At 44.4% G+C, this 18,775-nt stretch overlaps 1 protein-coding gene across 13 annotated transcripts in view; it reads left to right on the forward strand.

Annotated features, from left to right (window-relative positions):
• Window positions 1-18,775, forward strand: part of LOC100848895 (zinc finger protein 665) — a 48,802-nt gene that overhangs the window by 93 nt on the left and 29,934 nt on the right. For 4 of the 13 annotated variants that reach the window (XM_005219575.5, XM_024978768.2, XM_024978775.2 and 1 more), the window contains exons 1-2: window positions 7,059-7,121; window positions 9,571-9,629. The gene's annotated coding sequence lies outside the window, so the exon portion shown is untranslated. Of the gene's footprint in view, window positions 1-17; window positions 1,215-7,058; window positions 7,122-9,570; window positions 9,630-11,370; window positions 11,453-18,775 lie in introns of those variants that run through there. The other 9 variants (XM_024978769.2, XM_024978771.2, XM_059877118.1 and 6 more) reach the window with 9 other exon arrangements.

Consider the following 18,775-nt stretch of genomic DNA (forward strand, 5'->3'; position numbering starts at 1 on the left):
CGAGTATTCGAAATCGCTCTGAGGCTTGTCCTTGCCTTTTGCTTTTCGGCCTTCGGCTCCAGAGACACCGCCTTTCGGGATATTTTCCTGCTTAAAACTTAACCGTTAGTACCTACGCCTGTGCCTTGTAAAGTCCCCGGGCGCGAGGGGGATTCGGGCACGCCCACCTCCACCGCCTCACCCTGTCGGCCCCTGGAGGTCGCGTCGACAGCCCCGCTCCCGGAGAAGCCGCGTCCTCTCCCCTGTCCTGCGATTCTGGAGAGCCCGCCCAGCCCGAGACCCCCTTCGCTCCCAGCCTCTCTGTCCTCGCCTCTCCTGAGGCCCATCATTCTGCCCCTTCCTGGTCAGTCCCTTTTCCTCACCCCTGGGCTGGACGTGTGACACCCAGTGTTTATCCGTCACGAGTCCGTCTCGTTGGAAAATGTGCTCTTTTGATAGGCGGGCGTTTCATTTACTCATCATTTTTGTAGATACGTGGGCGAGGGGGATCAGAAGAAGCAGTGACTGAGAGTGAAAGGCCAAACTCAGAAGTGGAAAACAATGAGAGAACCGACGGGGTCGCCCAGGATGGCTGAGGCAGTTGCAAAGGGATGGTAAAATGAAATAAGAGTAAGCCCTTAAAGTAGCGGGTGGGTGAAAGAATAATGGACAAAGGCGTGGGATCTCCAGGAGTTGGAGACAAGGAGACAGGGGCCCTGCGTCTGTGGTAGGAGGGCTGACAGGAGTGATCCCAGGAGAGAAACAGGGATAGGTGTTGACTAGAAGAGAAGAGAAGGAAGTAAGCCTAGACACCTGGAGTGCCCCAGAGTGGGAGTGTAACAGGGAGAGAAGGCGTGTGACAAGAAGGCAGAAAGGGAGCAGAGTTGGAGAAAGAGACAAATGTGTAGGTATTTAGGACAATTAGAAGGGTGGGGGTGGGGAGAAGAGCAGCAAGAGGAGAACAAGTTGCAGAGGGGAGCAGGACAGGTGTGAGGGAAGAAATAGGAGGGCAGAAACAGCATCCCACCTGAGGCAGTGGACACCAAAGGACTGTTCCACATAGTGAGGTCTTCCTGTTTTTGTAGTTGTGGCAAACGAAGGGGGGATGTTGATTCTAAGCCTTAAGCAGCCTGTTTTCCACTTGCAAGATCAACTTCTAAAAACTTACATTGTCTGAGGAAGAAGCTGGGAAGAGGAGGAAAAAAGGAAAGAAAACAGAAATGGCTCTTTCTCAGGTAAAATCATATTCTCAGTTGATTCTCAGTCTGTCCTCCCTGAATCCTTTCTTTGGACTTACTAGTCATGTCTGACTCTGAAGTATCCTTCCTGACACCTGTACATGCACACTCACCAGGGAACTTCCCTCAGGGCCTGTCGTCTCCACTTGGATCCCATCTCCCCATGACCCAGTGGCCTGGACCTTGTGTGGAGGGCACCATCCTGGACAGGGCTTCTCACCTACAGGCTTGAGAAGGGGTATCAGTGCTGTTGGGCGGCAGGGATTGTCTCGGATCTTTCTGGATGTGCAGTCTGCTCTCTGTCAATCAGGATTAAGAAGCTGTGGGTGGAAGTCAGGTATTAACATGCACTGCTGCTGCTGCTAAGTCGCTTTAGTCGTGTCGGACTCTGTGCGACCCCATAGATGTCAGCCCGCCAGGCTCCCCCGTCTCTGGGATTCTCCAGGCAAGAACACTGAAGTGGGTTGCCATTTCCTTCTCCAATGCATGAAAGTGAAAAGGGAAAGTGAAGTTGCTCAGTCATGTCTGACTCTTAGCGACCCCATGGACTGCAGCCTACCAGACTCCTCCATCCATGGGGTTTTCCAAGCAAGAGTACTGGAGTGGGGTGCCATCACTGCACAGTACCTGGTAAAATCTGGAAGTAGACCTAAAAAGGGAAATTTGTTCTAACGTAATTGAAGCTAAGTGAGTGAGTCACTGACTTCAAAATCTTGACTGGAAATGGGATGGAAAGTTCAGAATCAGGTGTCAGTGATAGATGGTGTGCTATTCCATCATCTGTTTGAAACTGTGACATGAATCTAAATCTCTGAAAGCTTGAAATTCACTTTCATTGCCTTCATTCTTCAGATTTTGTCTTTTCACGGTGTTCATTTTGTGGTTTGGCACAGAGATGTTTTTACTTTTGATGGAGGTGAGGTTTCCTCTTCATTGTTTAACTCATAGATTCACCATTTGTTATGGCAACTGTCTTTTTTCCACTGGGTTTTCTTAGCATCCTTGTCATTAGATTTTAAATATATGCAAATGGTTGTTTCTGAGCATTCTCTTCTGTTCCCTTGGTGTATAAATCTGTGTTTATGCCAATACTACACCATCTGGATTATATTGTGATATGGCTTGAAATTTTAAAAAGGGTGGCCTTCATCTTGCATCTTTGTACTTATTGAAGAGTATTTTTGCAGTTTGTGGTCCCCTTGAAATTCTTTATGACTTCTGACAAGTTTTTTCTATTTCTGCAAACACTTCTATTGTAAGTTTCATAATGAGTTCATTAAATCTGTGGAGCACTTTGAGTAACTTGGAAATATAGAGTACTGAGATTTCCAGCCCATGACTACTAGATTTATTTGTTTATTTTGGGTTTCTTTTAGAAATGGTTAAATGGCACCACACTCCAGTACTCTTGCTTGGAAAATCCCATGGACGGAGGAGCCTGATAGGCTGCAATCCATGGGGTCGATAAGAGTCAGACACGACTGAGCGACTTCACTTTCACCTTTCACTTTCATGCATCGGAGAAGGAAATGGCAACCCACTCCGGTGTTCTTGCCTGGAGAATCCCAGGGACGGGGGAGCCTGGCGGGCTGATATCTATGGGGTCGCACAGAGTCGGACACGACTGAAGCGACTTAGCAGCAGCAGCAGCAGCAAGTAGTTTTCAGTGTATATGTTTCACCTCCTTGGTGAATTATTCCTAAATATTTCACCCATTTTTAATACAATAGTAAATAAAATTGTTATGTGATTTTCTTTTAACATTGTTCATTGTGTACAGAAATGCAGCTGATTTGCACGTTGATTTTTTTATCCTGCAAGTTTGCTAAAATTGCTCTTTGATATGGCAGGGTTTTTTTGTGTGTGTGTCTGTGTGGAATCTACAGTTTATACATAAAAGATCTTGTCCTCTAGGGAAGAAGATAACTTTCTAATTTTCCCTTTGGGAAGCTTTGATTTCTTTTTCTTGTCTAATTGCTCTGGTTAGGAGTTTTAGTCCTTTGTTGAACAGTGATGCAGAGTGCTCATCCTTGCCTTCTTCCCGATCTCAGAGGAAAAGTTTTCAGTCTTTCACCACTGAGAACAATGTTAGGTGTGCTCTTTTCATACATCATATATTTTAGTTTGAGATACTTGTTTTGAAAACGAAACAAAACCCCGAAATGGACGGGAATGTATCAAAAGTGTGAACAGAGATGAGATCTCAGGGCAGAGAGGAAAGCACAACATTAATAGTGGTTGGAAACCTCTTGTAATGTACATAGAGGTGATAGCTTACCGTGAACAACATCAAATTCATGATCTCCGAAGAAGTAGATATAGCTTTGGGACCAGGGACCAGGCTTGATCACTCAAGAGCTTTTGTGTAGCAGAGTTTTATTAAAGTTTGAAATGGGACAGAGAAAGCTTCTGACATAGACATCAGAAGGGGGATGGAGAATGCCCCCCCTCGCTAGTCTTAGCAAGGGAGCTATATACTTTCTCAATTAGTTATTACAGTAAGTCAAAAGAATGTCTCAACGTTGTAAAGGTCTTACCAGACCCATGCCTAGAATTTACATTTCAAGATGACAGGATTAATCAGAAGGTTCTCAAGAAGGAGAAACATGTCCTCAAGCAGGATACATTGTTGTTACATTACTTTCAGTTCAGTTCAGTCACTCAGTCAAGTCTGACTCTTTTCGACCCCATGAATTGCGGCACGCCCGCCCTCCCTGTCTATCACCAATTCCCGGAGTTCACTCAGACTCACGTCCATCGAGTCAGTGATGCCATCCAGCCATCTCATCCTCTGTCGTCCCCTTCTCCTCCTGCCCCAACCCCTTCCAGTGTCAGAGTCTTTTCCAATGAGTCAACTCTTCGCATCAGGTGGCCAAAGTACTGGAGTTTCAGCTTTAGCATCATTCCTTCCAAAGAACACCCAGGACTGATCTCCTTTAGAATGGACTGATTGGATCTCCTTGCAGTCCAAAGGACTCTCAAGAGTCTTCTGCAACACCACAGTTCAAAAGCATCAATTCTTCAGCACTCAGCTTTCTTCACAGTCCAACTCTCACATCCATACATGACTACTGGAAAAACCATAGCCTTGACTAGACGGACCTTTGTTGGCAAAGTAAATGTCTCCGCTTAATACAGAGTTTAAGCTGAGTTATTTTGTTGTGTAATCATCAGCTCTGGGCTTAAAGAACAAAGGTTGTCCTTTTCTCCTCCTTGAGAATTCCAGATCGCTCTCTATCCTCCTCGAGAGCCCCAGACCCCTTTCTCCTCCTCAGGTACCCTAGTCTTATCAACCTGCCTAGGAATTGACTCTCTCAGATCTTTGGCCGAAGAGAAGTTTGTTTATTAAATTCCCAGAGGAAGCTTAACCTTTCCCCGAGTTCTCAGCCTGTCCTTCAACATGTATCATGTATTCTTTCACCCACCAGTGGTGCTGCAGCTCTATCAGACACAAAGGCAAGGTTTGTATCCACAATACTCGTCATCTCCCTGCTGTGAGCTGGTTGGTCTTGAGTGTGAGGAGCATGAGGTGGGCTGCCTTACTGGGCTGCCTTGTGCCCTCTTCTCGTTGTGGGCTTGGATCTATTGGCTACTCAATTCTTAGTCCACATAGATCAGAGCTGATGGCCTAAGCATCTAACCCCTGATCCAGTGTTGCTTTCTTCACAGTTGTCATATTTGGAAGGTATAATCGGAAAATGGGAAAGTACTGGCAGCTCTTTGATTTTATCTGGCACCTCAGAACCTGTATGGAACTGTCTCAGTCCCTGTCTGCCTCTTGAGATCCCTCAGCCATTTCTGCTGTTCTCCTTGTGCTGCCATACATGTCAGGGTGTGTGGAATAGGTTGGTGGATTGGATCTTCTGTGCCTATTACTTAGGAAAACTGTAAAGAGAGCAGTCCAACAAAGGGAAAATGTGGGAATCTTTCAGGCTCTTGGCTTGGCGTCTCTGGGTGGACCAAATAGTCCCATCTCAAGGTCTTAGGATATGAGACCCCCACATGTCATAGTTTTCCGCTTTTGTAATGGTCTGTCTAGTCTGGGAGTGTAGACTCTTCCTGACTTTGCTTTCTCCTTAGTTTCTATAATTTTTTCTTTTAAGTTTGATTTTGAAATATGTGGCTCTAGGGTCTGAAGTCATGTCCAGTTTCTTTGCTGTGGTAATCCACCTGTGTTTAAGGGGAAGCTCCTCATGGACTCTCTGTGGTGTGGGTTTACTGGGTAAGAGAAAATTTTTAAGGAAAAATACTTTCCCTTATTGGTTGTAATATTTTCGTGCTGCATACAGAATTACCACTTGAAGCTACTTAGTATAGTGGTCAGCGTGTTCTGTGATATGAGAAAGTATCTGAAGACCTTGACCTGTACATCTTTTTCTGGCTTTGAGTGATGTCAGAAAAGCCTGAGTGAAGGGCACTGTGATAGTGTTGTTCACGTGTACTATCACCATGCCCTCTGAGCCTCACCAAGAGGTGTAGGAACTTCTCCTGACAAGGGTATTGTCCAGGTTCACACCCTCACATTCGTGAGGCTGTTGACTAAACTGTTGCTGATGCTGCATGCTTGTCACCTGGGTGCTACTGATCATTCTGCCTCCACACTTAAGTTTGTAGCAACTGAATGACAGAGCTTATGTCGTGGAGTGATAACTTCAGTGATGAACCATCGTTTGTTTTTTTTTCAAGGCATAGCTACTTTCCTTTTTAAATATTTTTATGCATTATAAAAGATTGTCTTTTATTTTTGTCATTAAGTTTCTATTTTATGTTACTCTTTGTATTTTATTTGCAACATGTGGGATGGTTGGTTAAGAAAGCTCCCCCACCCCTATGGTGGAATTGGTGATCAGTACTTTTTAGAGTTTTTTTTTTTTTATGTATTTTTGATGTTAAACTATTATTGAATATATGATTGGCAATTTTTTTTGTATTATAGTGTACATGTTTTTTTCACTGCTGAGGATGGTTTACGGCACAATATTTGATAATTAGAATGTGTGCAATTTACCTCTTTTTATTTTGTTGGCGTGAGCTTTTGGTGTTGTATCTGATAAATCATTGGTGAATCCACTGTCAAGAATCATTTTTAGGTTATCTATATGAAATTATGGATGCTAGGCAAACTTATTGTGATAATCGTTTCACAGTATACTATCAGTTAATTTTTCTCTGTAGCTTAAACTTACACAATGATATTTGTCATTGTAAGCGTTGCTTATACAACCCCCTGTATGTCACTGTTTAAAGAGTTGGGTTTAGAAAGGGAAATAATTAAAACACGTTGGATAAAAGAAACAATAACACAGTTTATAATCATTTAAAGTGTCTTGCTCTTAAAAGGCTGTGGTTAGTGACCCAAATGATCACATCCTGTAAGTCCTCCATCTCAGACACCCAGGTACTGATCCTGAGTTTGTTGAACTCAGCACTATGCTGTTTGCTGTTTTGTAGGGTGTGAGTAGGGAATAGCCCATTTCTACCCAGGCAGAGTTTTGTATTTGTAATATAGAGACTAGTCCCATTCTTGTTTGTTAAAACTGCCCAAGTTCCCAGATCCCTGAATTGCTTCAGCCTCACTAGCAGGATCTGAGCACAACATGCTGTGGAAAACAGCTTTTTATTGAGAATAAGCCCTTTTAGTCTTAAGAGGAAGTATCTTGGCTTCCGACACAACTTGAAGCTTTTACCTGAGCAGTGTTACAGAAGGTAACTTAATGCTGTCCAGGTAACAGGCCCCACCCCGCTCCGCGGCCCGCCCCTCCCACTAATTCTGAGCACAGCTGGTGCTCGCCCCGCCCCTGGTCGGAAGCCGCGGCTCTAATACCAAAAGCCCTTTCACCCAGAGCCGGAAGTTGGAGAGCGCGGAGACGAGGTCCCGAAGCGGCGCCTAAGCTTCCTTCTAGAGTAAGTCTGCAGAGCCCGCCACCCCGCCAATCCCCACCTCCGCCCCCCTCACTCGTCCTCATGGTGTGGGAATTGCCAGCGACCTGAAAACCCTGGCACCCGGTGCTCGGCACCGAAAAAACGCTACCGCTGCCATTGCGGCCCAGTTATCTTTTCGTTTGGGTTTTAAGTGTTGCTGAGGCGGTTTCGGCCCTCGGTCCCCGTAGACACCGCCTCAGGCGACATTTTCCTGCTTAAATCCCTTTTTTAACCTCTGGCCTCGCCAAGTAAAGCCCTCTCTCGCGAATTGGAGTCGCGCCCGCCGCGTCGCCTTCTCCACTGCTGGAGGCAGAGCCCAGATAGGCCGCGCGCCCTCTCCCGGGTCCCGGGATTCCGGAGAGCCCGCCCCGCTCCTGAGGCCCCTCCCTCCCAGGCCATCTGTCCTCGCGTCTCCTGAGGCCGGTCCTTCTGCCCCGCAGCAGGCCCCTTTCCTGTCAGCCCGTCCCCTCACCCCGTATAGGGTAGGTGACCTGGGCCAGCCATGTGACAGCCAGTGCTGTTCCATGCCCAATTGAGCTCGGTCGGAAAAGGTGATCTTCCGGTCCGGGGGCGTCTCGTTCTGTGGCCCACTCAGTAAATTCAGGAGGCAGGAGGATCAGGAGAAGCAGAGTCAGAAGGACTGAGAGAAATAACTGAAACTGAGGAGAAAAGCATCAGGGAGAACCAATAGGAAAACTGAGAATGGCTGCTGCTGATCCTGCTAAGTCGCTTCAGTACTGTCCGACCCTGTGCGACCCCATAGTCGGCAGCCCACCAGGCTCCCCGATCCCTGGGATTCTCCAGGCAAGAACACTGGAATGGGTTGCCATTTCCTTCTCCAATGCATGGAAGTGAAAAGGGAAAGTGAAGTCGCTCAGTCGTGTCCGAATCTTAGCCATGGACTGTAGCCTATCAGGCTCCTCTGTCCATGGGATTTTCCAGGCAAGAGTACTGAAGTGGGTTGCCATTGCCTTCTCCGTGAGAATGGCTGAGGGATTTGCAAAGGGATAGTCATGTCAAAGAGGTTAAGCCTTGAAAATAGCCAAGTGAGTAAAATAGAGAAGTATTAATAAATTAGAAAGCCAGATCTCCAGGGATTGGAAAACAGCATAGGGAGAACTGCCCTGTATCAGTGATGGGAGCAGGGAGGCGAAGGGCGATGAGGGACATCAGACGTGGAGAGTCCCTAACTGGGTTTTGGCCGGGTTTGAGTCCAGGCCTCTTGGGTTACAGTCCCGAGTTGTGTTTTCACCCGGTTGGAGTCCTGCCACAAGGGTTCGAGTCTCAATCCGAGGTGGCCGGTTTCATAGTGCTGGCAGAGAAAGAGGTAAGGAGCAGAGGAAGAAAGGGGCTGGAAGGAAGCATAGCCACATGGCCTGCCAGAGAGTGGGGAGGAAGGGAGAGTCACGGCGAGAGAAGGGAAGTAATCTGGAGCGCAGAGAGGGAGCCGAAATGGGCGAAGAAAGAGGCAGACATAGGTATGGATTTTTGAAAAGCTCAGGATGGTTGGAGAGAGAGAGAGCGTTTCTAGGGGGAACGAATTGCAGCAGCCTGGGACAGGACACGTGAGAGGCAGGAAATAGGACAGGAACAGCAGGAGAGCAGAGGGGGAGAAAAAGAGACACGGAGACCCAGATTAAATAAGGAGACTGGTGAACAGAGGGATAAGCTCGATCCAGGTGTGGCCAGTTGTTTGGTTACAGATGATTTTTTTAGTTATACAGAAGAGGCTGAGAATTTCAAAACTCCTGTCTATAAGGCTTGTGTCTTTTTTTATTACTTGTGGCAGACGATGACTTTCATTTGCAAACCCTGTTGAGCCTGGGGCAGTGGCTTGATTCACTGAGTTGTGAGTGACCCCCTTCCCTTGTCCTATCATAAGATAGAGGTCAAGGAAGAAGAGACCTGGGGCAAGAAATGACTGACTCTAGAGTGTCACCCTGTGGTAGCTTTTTTTTTTTTTTTAAATTAATTTCTTGGCTGTGTGTCTTCGGTTCTGTGCCCTGGGCTCAGGAGTTGTGGCTCCCAGGTTCTAAAGCACAGGCTCAGTAGTTGTGCACAGGCTTAGTTGCTTGTACTTGTGGGATCTTCCTGAACCAGGGATAGAACCCATGTCCCCTGCATTGTCAGGCAGATTCTTATCCACTGTATCATTGTTGGGTAGCGTTTTTAAAGTAACACTTTTTTTTTTTTTTTAAACGGATTCACATTTTCTCCTTTCTTTATGTATGGTGCTTTTTGTAGTTTGGAATAGGTCTTCATTCATTTAGTTTCTGTAATCATTTTTAACTTTAGAAATAAGTTTTGTTAGTTTCCAGTATTCTACTCGTATCATCCTTTTCTAAATATGATTATTCTCCACATTTTTTTAAACTTTGACCAGATTTTTAGATTAAAAATAATTCAGTTTTTTGTTTCAAATTTTTTTCAGATTCATTCCTTGCCTGAGTGCTTTCTTCCCTTTATCTCATACATTTGAAATTTTCTTTGGTAAGTAGTAAATCATCTTAGACTATTTTGTGGCATACTTAGCAAAAATGTCACCTCGTTTATCAGTTCTAATGAGGTAGATGAACCTAGAGCCTATTATACAGAGTGAAATAAGTCAGAAAGAGAAAGAGAAATACTGTATATTAATGCATATATATGGAATTTAGAAAGATGGTACCAGTGACCCTACATGCAGGGCAACAAAGGGAGACACAGATGTAAAGAACAGACTTTTGGACTCAGTGGGAGAAGGTGAGGGTGGGATGATTTGAGAGAATAGCATTGAAACATGTAAATTACCATATGTAAAATAGAATAATCAGTGCAAGTTCGATGCACGAAGCAGGGCACCCAAAAACCAGTGCTCTGGAACGACCCAGATAGATCTGGTGAGGAGGGAGGTGGCAAAGGGTTCAGAATGGGGGAGCTGCTGCTACTGCTGCTAAGTCGTGTCAGTCGTGTCCGACTCTGTGCGACCCCATAGACGGCAGCCCAATAGGCTCCTCTGACCCTGGGATTCTCCAGGCAAGAATACTGGAGTGGGTTGCCGTTTCCTTCTCCAATGCATGAACGTGAAAAGGGAAAGTGAAGTCTCTCAGTCATGTCCGACTCTTAGACTCTTAGCGACCCCATGGACAGCAGCCTACCAGGCTCCACCATCCATGGGATTTCCAGGCAAGAGTACTGGAGTGGGGTGCCATTATAGTCAGTAGCAGTCTGTTAATGAAGGAAAGGAATGTTTTAAAACTCAGAATGGCACCAGGCCCCTCATCCATAAGATGCATTTTGGAATAATCTTGGCACCAGATGATTCATCCCAGGCCATAAAATGATTAACTTGAATCTTGTAGAAGGCCAGATTACCATACAAATAGTTTTGTTTACATAGATTAGGGGAACAGTATCTGAGTACAACATACTGGTTTGTGAAGTAGGTTATGAGCCATTAGGCAGAACCAACTTGAAGACAGAGTCTGGGGTAAATGCATAGTCTATTAACATAGCTTAAGACAAACATTTCCATAAGAAAAATGCATTGGTTAACTCAAGGTTTGAGAATAGTTAACTTCAGGTGAAACCAGGTGTCATTATGGCAACAGAGTATTTTAAGAGAAACCTCCTTTTAAATTTGTATAGAGAAGGAAAAAATACCGCTAGTTTGTTTCCTCCTGCCACTTAAGAGAGAAAAATGTCTGACACTTGCAGCCTATTTCCTCCATTTGGAGACCCCTGGCCTTCCTGCCTGTTACCGTCTCATTGCCCCCTTTTCTTTTAGAAGAATTATGTTGCCTAGGGAAAAGGGGCATCGTTCTCGTTCCATAACTGCTTTCGAGCTGACAAGGGGCATTGTCCCTAAATTGGTGAGGCAACATATTCTCCTAACCCTCATACCGAAGATGTCTGATCCAGGGGCCCCAAATAATAGTTGGAAGAAGCTGCAGCAGTAGCAGGAGTTTGAGCAACTATTGCAGGAAGGGGGACCCCTGCCAGGGCCCGAAACTGGGCTCTTGTCTAACACTCGGAAATGAATTGTCCGAGGAGACACGTGTGCTGACAAAGCAAGAGATTTTATTGGGAGAGGGCACCCGCGTGTAGAGCAGTAGGGAAAGGGAACCCAGGAGAACTGCTCTGCCACGTGGCTCCGAGTCTCGGGTTTTATGGTGATGAGATTAGTTTCCGGGTGCTCTTTAGCCAATCATTCTAATTCAGAGTCTTTCCTGGTGGCACATGCATCGCTCAGCCAAGATGGATGCTAGCAAGAGGGATTCTGGGAAGTGGACAGACACTCCGTGTCTCCTTTCAACCTTTCCCGAACTCTTCAGGTTGGTGGTGGCTCATTAGTTCCATATTCCTTATCAGGATCTCCTGTCATAAAACAACTCATGCAAATGGTTACTATGGTGCCTGGCCAGGGTGGGCGGTTTCAATCAGTGTGCTTCCCCTAACACAACCATTTGTCACTTAAAAGCTTTCATGCAACTAGAAACAAATCCAGTTACACAGTTACAGATGCAGGGAGCAAACAGCAAAAACAAAACAATCAGAATTATTGTAATTCAGATAGTTTTCCACCATGGGGCACTAGTTAACATCTCCCAAAATGAGGCAATTGAGGCTTCAGGAATATCCATAGCCCCAGTCATCTTGTTCATGTGTTTAGTAAAATGAGTAACATTAGTGCTCCTATCAGGTATATATGTACAGCATTGGGTATGAATAATGGCACAAGTTCCTCCTTGTGCAGCTGTCAGAATATCTAAAGCCAATCTGTTCTGTAAAACTACCTTTCTAATTAGTGCTTGTTCAGCATTAAGAGCTGAAATAGCTTTTTGAGAATCTTGTAATGCCTGTTGAGTAAAGTTAGTCAAAGCATCCACTCGTAGCATAACATCTGTAGTTCCCAAAGAGGGAACAAAGACTTCAGCCAAATAATCATACCAGTGAAATACAGACCTTGCCCACCGAGTTTTAAGGTGGTGTAAATTAGCAGGCTTTTCTGGAAGCTCTGAAAATACAAAGCCATGAGTAAAGGCTAGACCCAGGGTGCATCTCCCTATCCGACCAAGGGGAAGCCATGCCCATAGGTAAGAGCCACATATCCATAGGTCCCTTTTGGAGCAAGCCACCTGACTGAGATATCCAGTCCCAATTAGTGCCTGGCCAGACAAAGGGAGGACCTGAATTGGGGTTGGAAAACAGGGGAATGATTATGGTGCATATTCCCTGAGGCAAAAATCCCAATTGTTTCCAATCATTGTAATTAAGTTGTTGGCTAACTTTTGGGGATGGCTCTGTTTGTTCCCAGCATATAGGGGCAGTAGATACTTGACGTCCTTTTTCAGGAGTTAGCCATATAACCTCATCCCATATTTGATAAACTTCAGATAAAAAACCATTAGATCCAGACCCATTTGCATTATGTGTAGTGCAATAGTCATTAAACCGAGACAATGTATAATCAAAATTAAAAGTCACGTTATGTCCATAGTTAAAGTACAAAGTGTTGCACCAGTCCATTTTAGGGTTGGTAGTTGTCATCAGATGAAGAAGAGGCATCACATATGATTGTTGTCAAAGGTATTCGCAGACTTGGAGAAAGTCTTTTTCTTGAAGTGAGATGTCCACCACAGGAAGCCTTTCACTGATGAAGAGGGGAGCGCTCCGCAGACCCAGCAGTTAGACCAGTTGTGGAATGCAGCGTAGGGGTGAGCCCAAGACAGGAAGGCATTGTCTTGAGGATCAAACAGCACACTCAGGATTTTTGGAGTCAGTAGAAGTAGGCTCACATAGATTACAGGCCTATCTGAAAATTACAAAGTCAGAGCATAGAAAGTAAAGACATAAAATGAAGTCACTTAGTTCTGGTCAGGGTGCCACCTCTTAACTCAAGTGTGATGCACCACGAATCAATTCCTGGCACTTTGACAGCTGTGGGAGAAGAAAGAATAACCTGGTAAGGGCCTTCCCAGAGGGGCTCGAGGAATGGGCCCCCAGATCCCAATATTTTTATGAGGACCTCGGTTCCTGGCTCAAATAGAGGTTTGCTTGACTCAGAGGCTGGGTCAGGAGTTGTCTCCCAGAGTTCTGTTAATGCCTGTTGAAAAGCTGAGAGCTGAGTTACATAACTAGTTAATTCCAAGGCTTCAGGGTCTATAATGATGTCTGTGCACAAGAAAGGCCTTTTTGTGCCTTTCTTTCATAAATAGATTCAAAGGGGGACAGTCCCTCCTTTTTGGCGGCAGTTCGAGCCCTCACTAAAGCTATGGGTAGGACTTTAATCCAATTGTCCTGAATCTCTTGAGTTAATTTGGACAGACGTCTTTTAATAATGTAATTAGCTTTTTCAACCTTTCCTGAAGATTGGGGTCTCCCAATCTTCATTTATCAGTGTAAGTGATATTCTGTTTCTAGAGCTTTAGATACCCCCTGAGGTACAGCAGCTTTACATGTGGAGCCATTGTCACTCTGAAGGCTCCGTGGCAGCCCAAACCTGGGGATAATTTCATGGGTTAAAATCTTTAGAACTTCCTTAGCCTGCTTACTACGACAGGGAAAAGCCTCAATCCACCCAGTAAAAGTATCTACCCAAACGTGTAAGCAAGAATATCAAATAGCTTTTGGCATATGAGTAAAATCAATTTCCCAGGCCTCTCCAGGATACTTACCACTTCGTTGTAATCCAGATATTGCTAGCTTCTCAGTCTTCGGGTTATTTTTCTGACAAACCTCACATATTTTGATACGTTCTTTAAAGTTTTCATTATGTTTTTACTTTCAAACAAACGTGAAGCCATTTGGTAAGTACTCTGTGCACCCAAATGAAAACTCTGGTGTAAACTCTTAAGAATTTTCCATTGAGCATTTTCAGGAATTATTAATCGTCCATCCTCGGACTATAACCATCCGTTATCTGTAATCTTACTTCCTCTTTTCTCATATCTTTCTAATTCTTCCTCAGTATATTGTGGTTTCTCCTGTTCCACAGGACCTGTCCAGATCAAAGGCCTCTGCAGTGAAGGGGTTTCCTAAAGTGCTGCTTTTCTGGCTTGACAGTCAGCCAGCTGATTACCTTCAGCTGCTTTCCTCCCATCCCTGCCGTGCCCTTTGCAATGCATAACAGCTTCTTCTTTAGGGCAATATATAGCAGTTCGAAGTCTCTGGATCTCTCTGAAATGCATAATAGGTTCTCCTGTTGCTGTTTTAAACTTTCCTTCCATATTGCAGAATGAGCATGTAAAGTCAAAGAAGCACACTTAAAATCCATGTAGATATTTACTAGCTGCCCTTTGCTTAACTCTGCAGCTCGGGTCAGAACCACAAGCTCTGCTAACTGAGCACTGGTTCCCTGGGGGAGAGATTTTGTTTCTGAAACCTATTCAGCAGTCACCAAGGTGTAACTTGCTTTATGCTTTCCATCCCAAACAAAAGAGCTGCCATCTGTAAATATTTCCATGTCAGGATTGTCTAATGAGGTATCCATTAGATCCTCCCAAGCTGCATAGTTTAAAGGTAGAAATTGGGAACAATCGTGATCAGGTGTTTCATTTTCCTTCTCAGGAAGGAAAGTGGCAGGATTTAAATTTCCACAAACTTTCAGCTTAGTTACTGGTCCTTCTAACAACAATGACTGATATTTAAGAAGTCCACTGTCTGTCATCCAAATATTAACCTTAGAATTTAAGATGCACTCACATCATGAGAAGTCAGGACAGTAAGATTTTGTCCATTAATTATTTTTAAAGCTTCAGGTGCTAATAAAGGCGCTGCTCCAATTACTCTTAGGCAGTGGACTCTTCATAGTCCAACTCTCACACCCATACATGACCACAGGAAAAACCATAGCCTTGACTAGATGGACCTTTGTTGGCAAAGTAATGTCTCTGCTTTTGAATATGCTGTCTAGGTTGGTCATAACTTTCCTTCCAAGGAGTAAGCGTCTTTTAATTTCATGGCTGCAATTACCATCTGCAGTGATTTTGGAGCCCAAAAAACTAAAGTCCGACACTGTTTCCACTGTTTCCCCATCTATTTCCCATGAAGTGATGGGACCAGATGCCATGATCTTCGTTTTCTGAATGTTGAGCTTTAAGCCAAGTTTTTCACTCTCCTCTTTCACTTTCATCAAGAGGCTTTTGAGTTCCTCTTCACTTTCTGCCATAAGGGTGGTGTCATCTGCATATCTGAGGTTATTGATACTTCTGCCAGCAATCTTGATCCCAGCTTGTGCTTCTTCCAGCCCAGCGTTTCTCATGATGTACTCTGCATAGAAGTTAAATAAGCAAGGTGACAATATACAGCCTTGACGTACTCCTTTTCCTATTTGGAACCAGTCTGTTGTTCCATGTCCAGTTCTAACTGTTGCTTCCTGACCTGCATACAGATTTCTCAAGAGGCAGATCAGGTGGTCTGGTATTCCCATCTCTTTCAGAATTTTCCACAATTTATTGTGATGCACACAGTCAAAGGCTTTGGCAGAGTCAATAAAGCAGGAATAGATGTTTTTCTGGAACTCTCTTGCTTTTTTGATGATCCAGTGGACGTTGGCTATTTGATATCTGGTTCCTCTGCCTTTTCTAAAACCAGCTTGAATGAATAGGAATGAAAACTGATCACTATATTCCTCCCCAAAAGGGGTGATGGAGACTCTGGCACAATCAGAAACTCGTTTGAAAATAGCACAGAATCTCAGTTACAGCATAAAGAGTAACTGAAATAGTACCCTTTGGCTCATCCAGACAGTCCCATTACGGAAGCAGATTGGGAAGGAAGTGGGCCAGGGGATTCAGTAAGCACGGAGTAAGTTGCCCCAGTATCTAAAAGGAAATCAACAGATTGCCCCCCCCCCCACAGTTATTAATACTTGGGGTTCCTCAGGTGTAATTAGGATGGGAGCTTGTGTGGGGACCCCTGGGCACCTTCAGTCCTGATTGTCTTGAGAGTCTGACCCCAGGTATAATTATGACAACACAGTATTTTAAGAGAAACCTCCTTTTAAGTTTGTATAGAGAAGGAAAAAAATATTGCTAGTTTGTTTCCTCCTGCCGCTTGAGAGAGATAAAAATGTCTGACACTTGCAGCCTATTTCCTCCATTTGGAGACCCCCTGGCCTTCCTGCCTGTTACCCTCTCACATCGTGTAATAAAACAGACATAGTTTCAACTGTGGTTTTACCAAAGACATGAATTGTGTGTATGTTGTTATGTGTGCACAGACAAATGGATATTTCTGGTTTCAGCTCTTTACCAGAGAATAATGGAGGTATGACATTAGATCTTATGAAATTAAAGGCATGTCTTTGAGAAATGGGAAGATAAAAGAACATTTAACATGATAAAACCAACAAAATAAAATGTTTCTACTGGAGTCCAGCTCCAGCAGCCAGGGATTCAACCTGAAGGGGTGAGCGGTGTCGGCGCGAAACGAGACAGCCTCTCAGTTTTCTTGGACTGCCTGTTTATTTCAAGCTTATGATTCTCTTTTATACTTTTACAAAAACATTAGGTCAGGGATTTGACATTTTCAGTTCCCCCTGACCCAGATTTGTTGTCTCCATAAATCATTGTTGCCCCTCAAAAGGAGTTCTTGCCTCAGAGATTCTCTTCTTTACTTCTTCTCTTGTGTCCTTGTGAATACGTAGTAACTCATGCTAATGTCTGGGCTCCATACCACATTCCTCAGTTTATTTCTTATCTTTTTAAGTCCTGTTTGCCCCTAGTATCCTGGCTCACTATTTCTTAGAAAGGGCTTCTAACTATTAATATGTCTAAAGTCCCTAATCTCTATAAGCTATAATAGAATATGCTAAGATTACAACATTCCTTAAATCTTTAGCTTCTAACTATTTTAAATATTCCTAAGCCCTAAATTCAGCAAACTCCTTTGCCAAAAACACTTTCCTTACAAATAGGCTTCAGATAGCAATTCCTCCCATGGTCTCAAGCTGCGGCCTGTGTGCTCACCCTGGAACACTATTTTGTAAAAGTCCTTGAACAAATGTCAATGATTAACTTTATGAATTATTCACTGAGCACAGCTGCAGAAGGCTTGGTGCCTTCTCATGCAGTACTCTTGCCTGGAAAATCCATGGATAGAGGAGCCTGGTAGGCTGCAGCCCATGGGATCGATAAGAGTTGGACACGACTGAGTTACTTCACTTTCACTTTTCTCTTTCATGTATTGGAGAAGGAAATGGCAACCCACTCCAGTATTCTTGCCTAGAAAATACCAAGGACTGCGGAGCCTGGTGGGCTGCCATCTATGGGGTCGCACAGAGTCTGACACGACTGAAGCGACTTAGCATTAGAATGCTCCTCTCAAGAACAGTAAGCACCTTAATATTCTTTTCTGTCAACTCAGCCGAGGAAAGGAAAAAGCAAGTCAGAATCACAAAGCCTAACCTCTTCATCCCAGTTCTGTGCCTGCGGGACAAAGAGAAGGGGTTGGGGCCGTGCCTCCATTTTGTCAGTAATGCCTAACGCGGCTCCCAACATGCTTCATTCTTTCTTTTCAAAAAAAAGAAAAAAAAAACACCTAGTTTAACTGGTTACTCTAGTGGTTTGTTTTCTCCATTTTCTATGATCAGTGAAAAAAAAAGTGAGCTGTGTGGTGATATGAAGATGTTTCCCTCAGGTCCCCTTTTGACTTTTCTGTGCAAATGAGGAAGGATGGACTGGCTTGACCTGGAACCTTCCAACAGAGCCTCTCTATTCATAATGAAAAAGATTGCTCAGATCCTATTTCTAAGCTGACCCGTTACACTGTTTTTTTGTACCAGTGGATATATATTTGCAATTCTGTATTTTTAAAATATTTTACTGCAATCTTATAATAAAGAACTACCTGCTTGGTATCATCACTTTGACCCAATCTTGAAAGAAAAGTTTCTTTTGCTCAGATACATGACAGATGTTCCTGGTCTTAAATGGGATGGGCAGTAAGGACAAACTTGGCCCCCTTGCCCTTCAGCCTCCCATTTCATTATTCAGTTATACCCAGTTGTCTTCACTCAGCTCAGACCTTCTCATAAACGGCTTCTCTCTGGTCCTGAGGGAGCCCACTTGTAACATGCAGATGAAAGACTAGACCGGAAACTCTGAGCCTGAGCAACACTGATCCCTGAAATGATTAGCCAAATTGGCTGTGTGTCTGTGTGTGGCAGTTTTGGTTTGGAGGTAGTTTCTGGTGGTAATTCGAATTTTAAATAGATCCCAGTCCTCCCTGAATGAAAAACAAAAAGGAAAACTGTAGGATGGAGGCAGGATCACAGGCTCAGAATTTGATGACTTCTATGAATAAGGCTAAATCTGAAGAGAGATTTTTTTTTATGTCCTGATGTTCAGACCTCCACTGGCTTTCATGTGTTCTTGGGACAAAAGCTTGACTCCTCGCTGTGGCTCCACAGCCCTCTGTCAAGCTCAGGGCCCTGTCAGTGTCTCCAGCCTCATCCTGGGAGCTGACCCTTTGCTCATGGTTCAGCCTGTCCTGGTCTCATTTACCTTTTCTCTGTTTCTAAATACCAAAACCATTTCTGTCTGACATCGTAGTTCCTTTTCTCACCTTCAGGTCACCCTGGCTCAGGCTCTTTGTCACCCTTCAAGTCTAGGCTCATAGAGGTCTCCCCATCCCCTCCTAACAGTCTCTCTCAT

The sequence above is a fragment of the Bos taurus genome, chromosome 18, assembly GCF_002263795.3.
Source record: "Bos taurus isolate L1 Dominette 01449 registration number 42190680 breed Hereford chromosome 18, ARS-UCD2.0, whole genome shotgun sequence".
NCBI lineage: Eukaryota > Metazoa > Chordata > Mammalia > Artiodactyla > Bovidae > Bos > Bos taurus.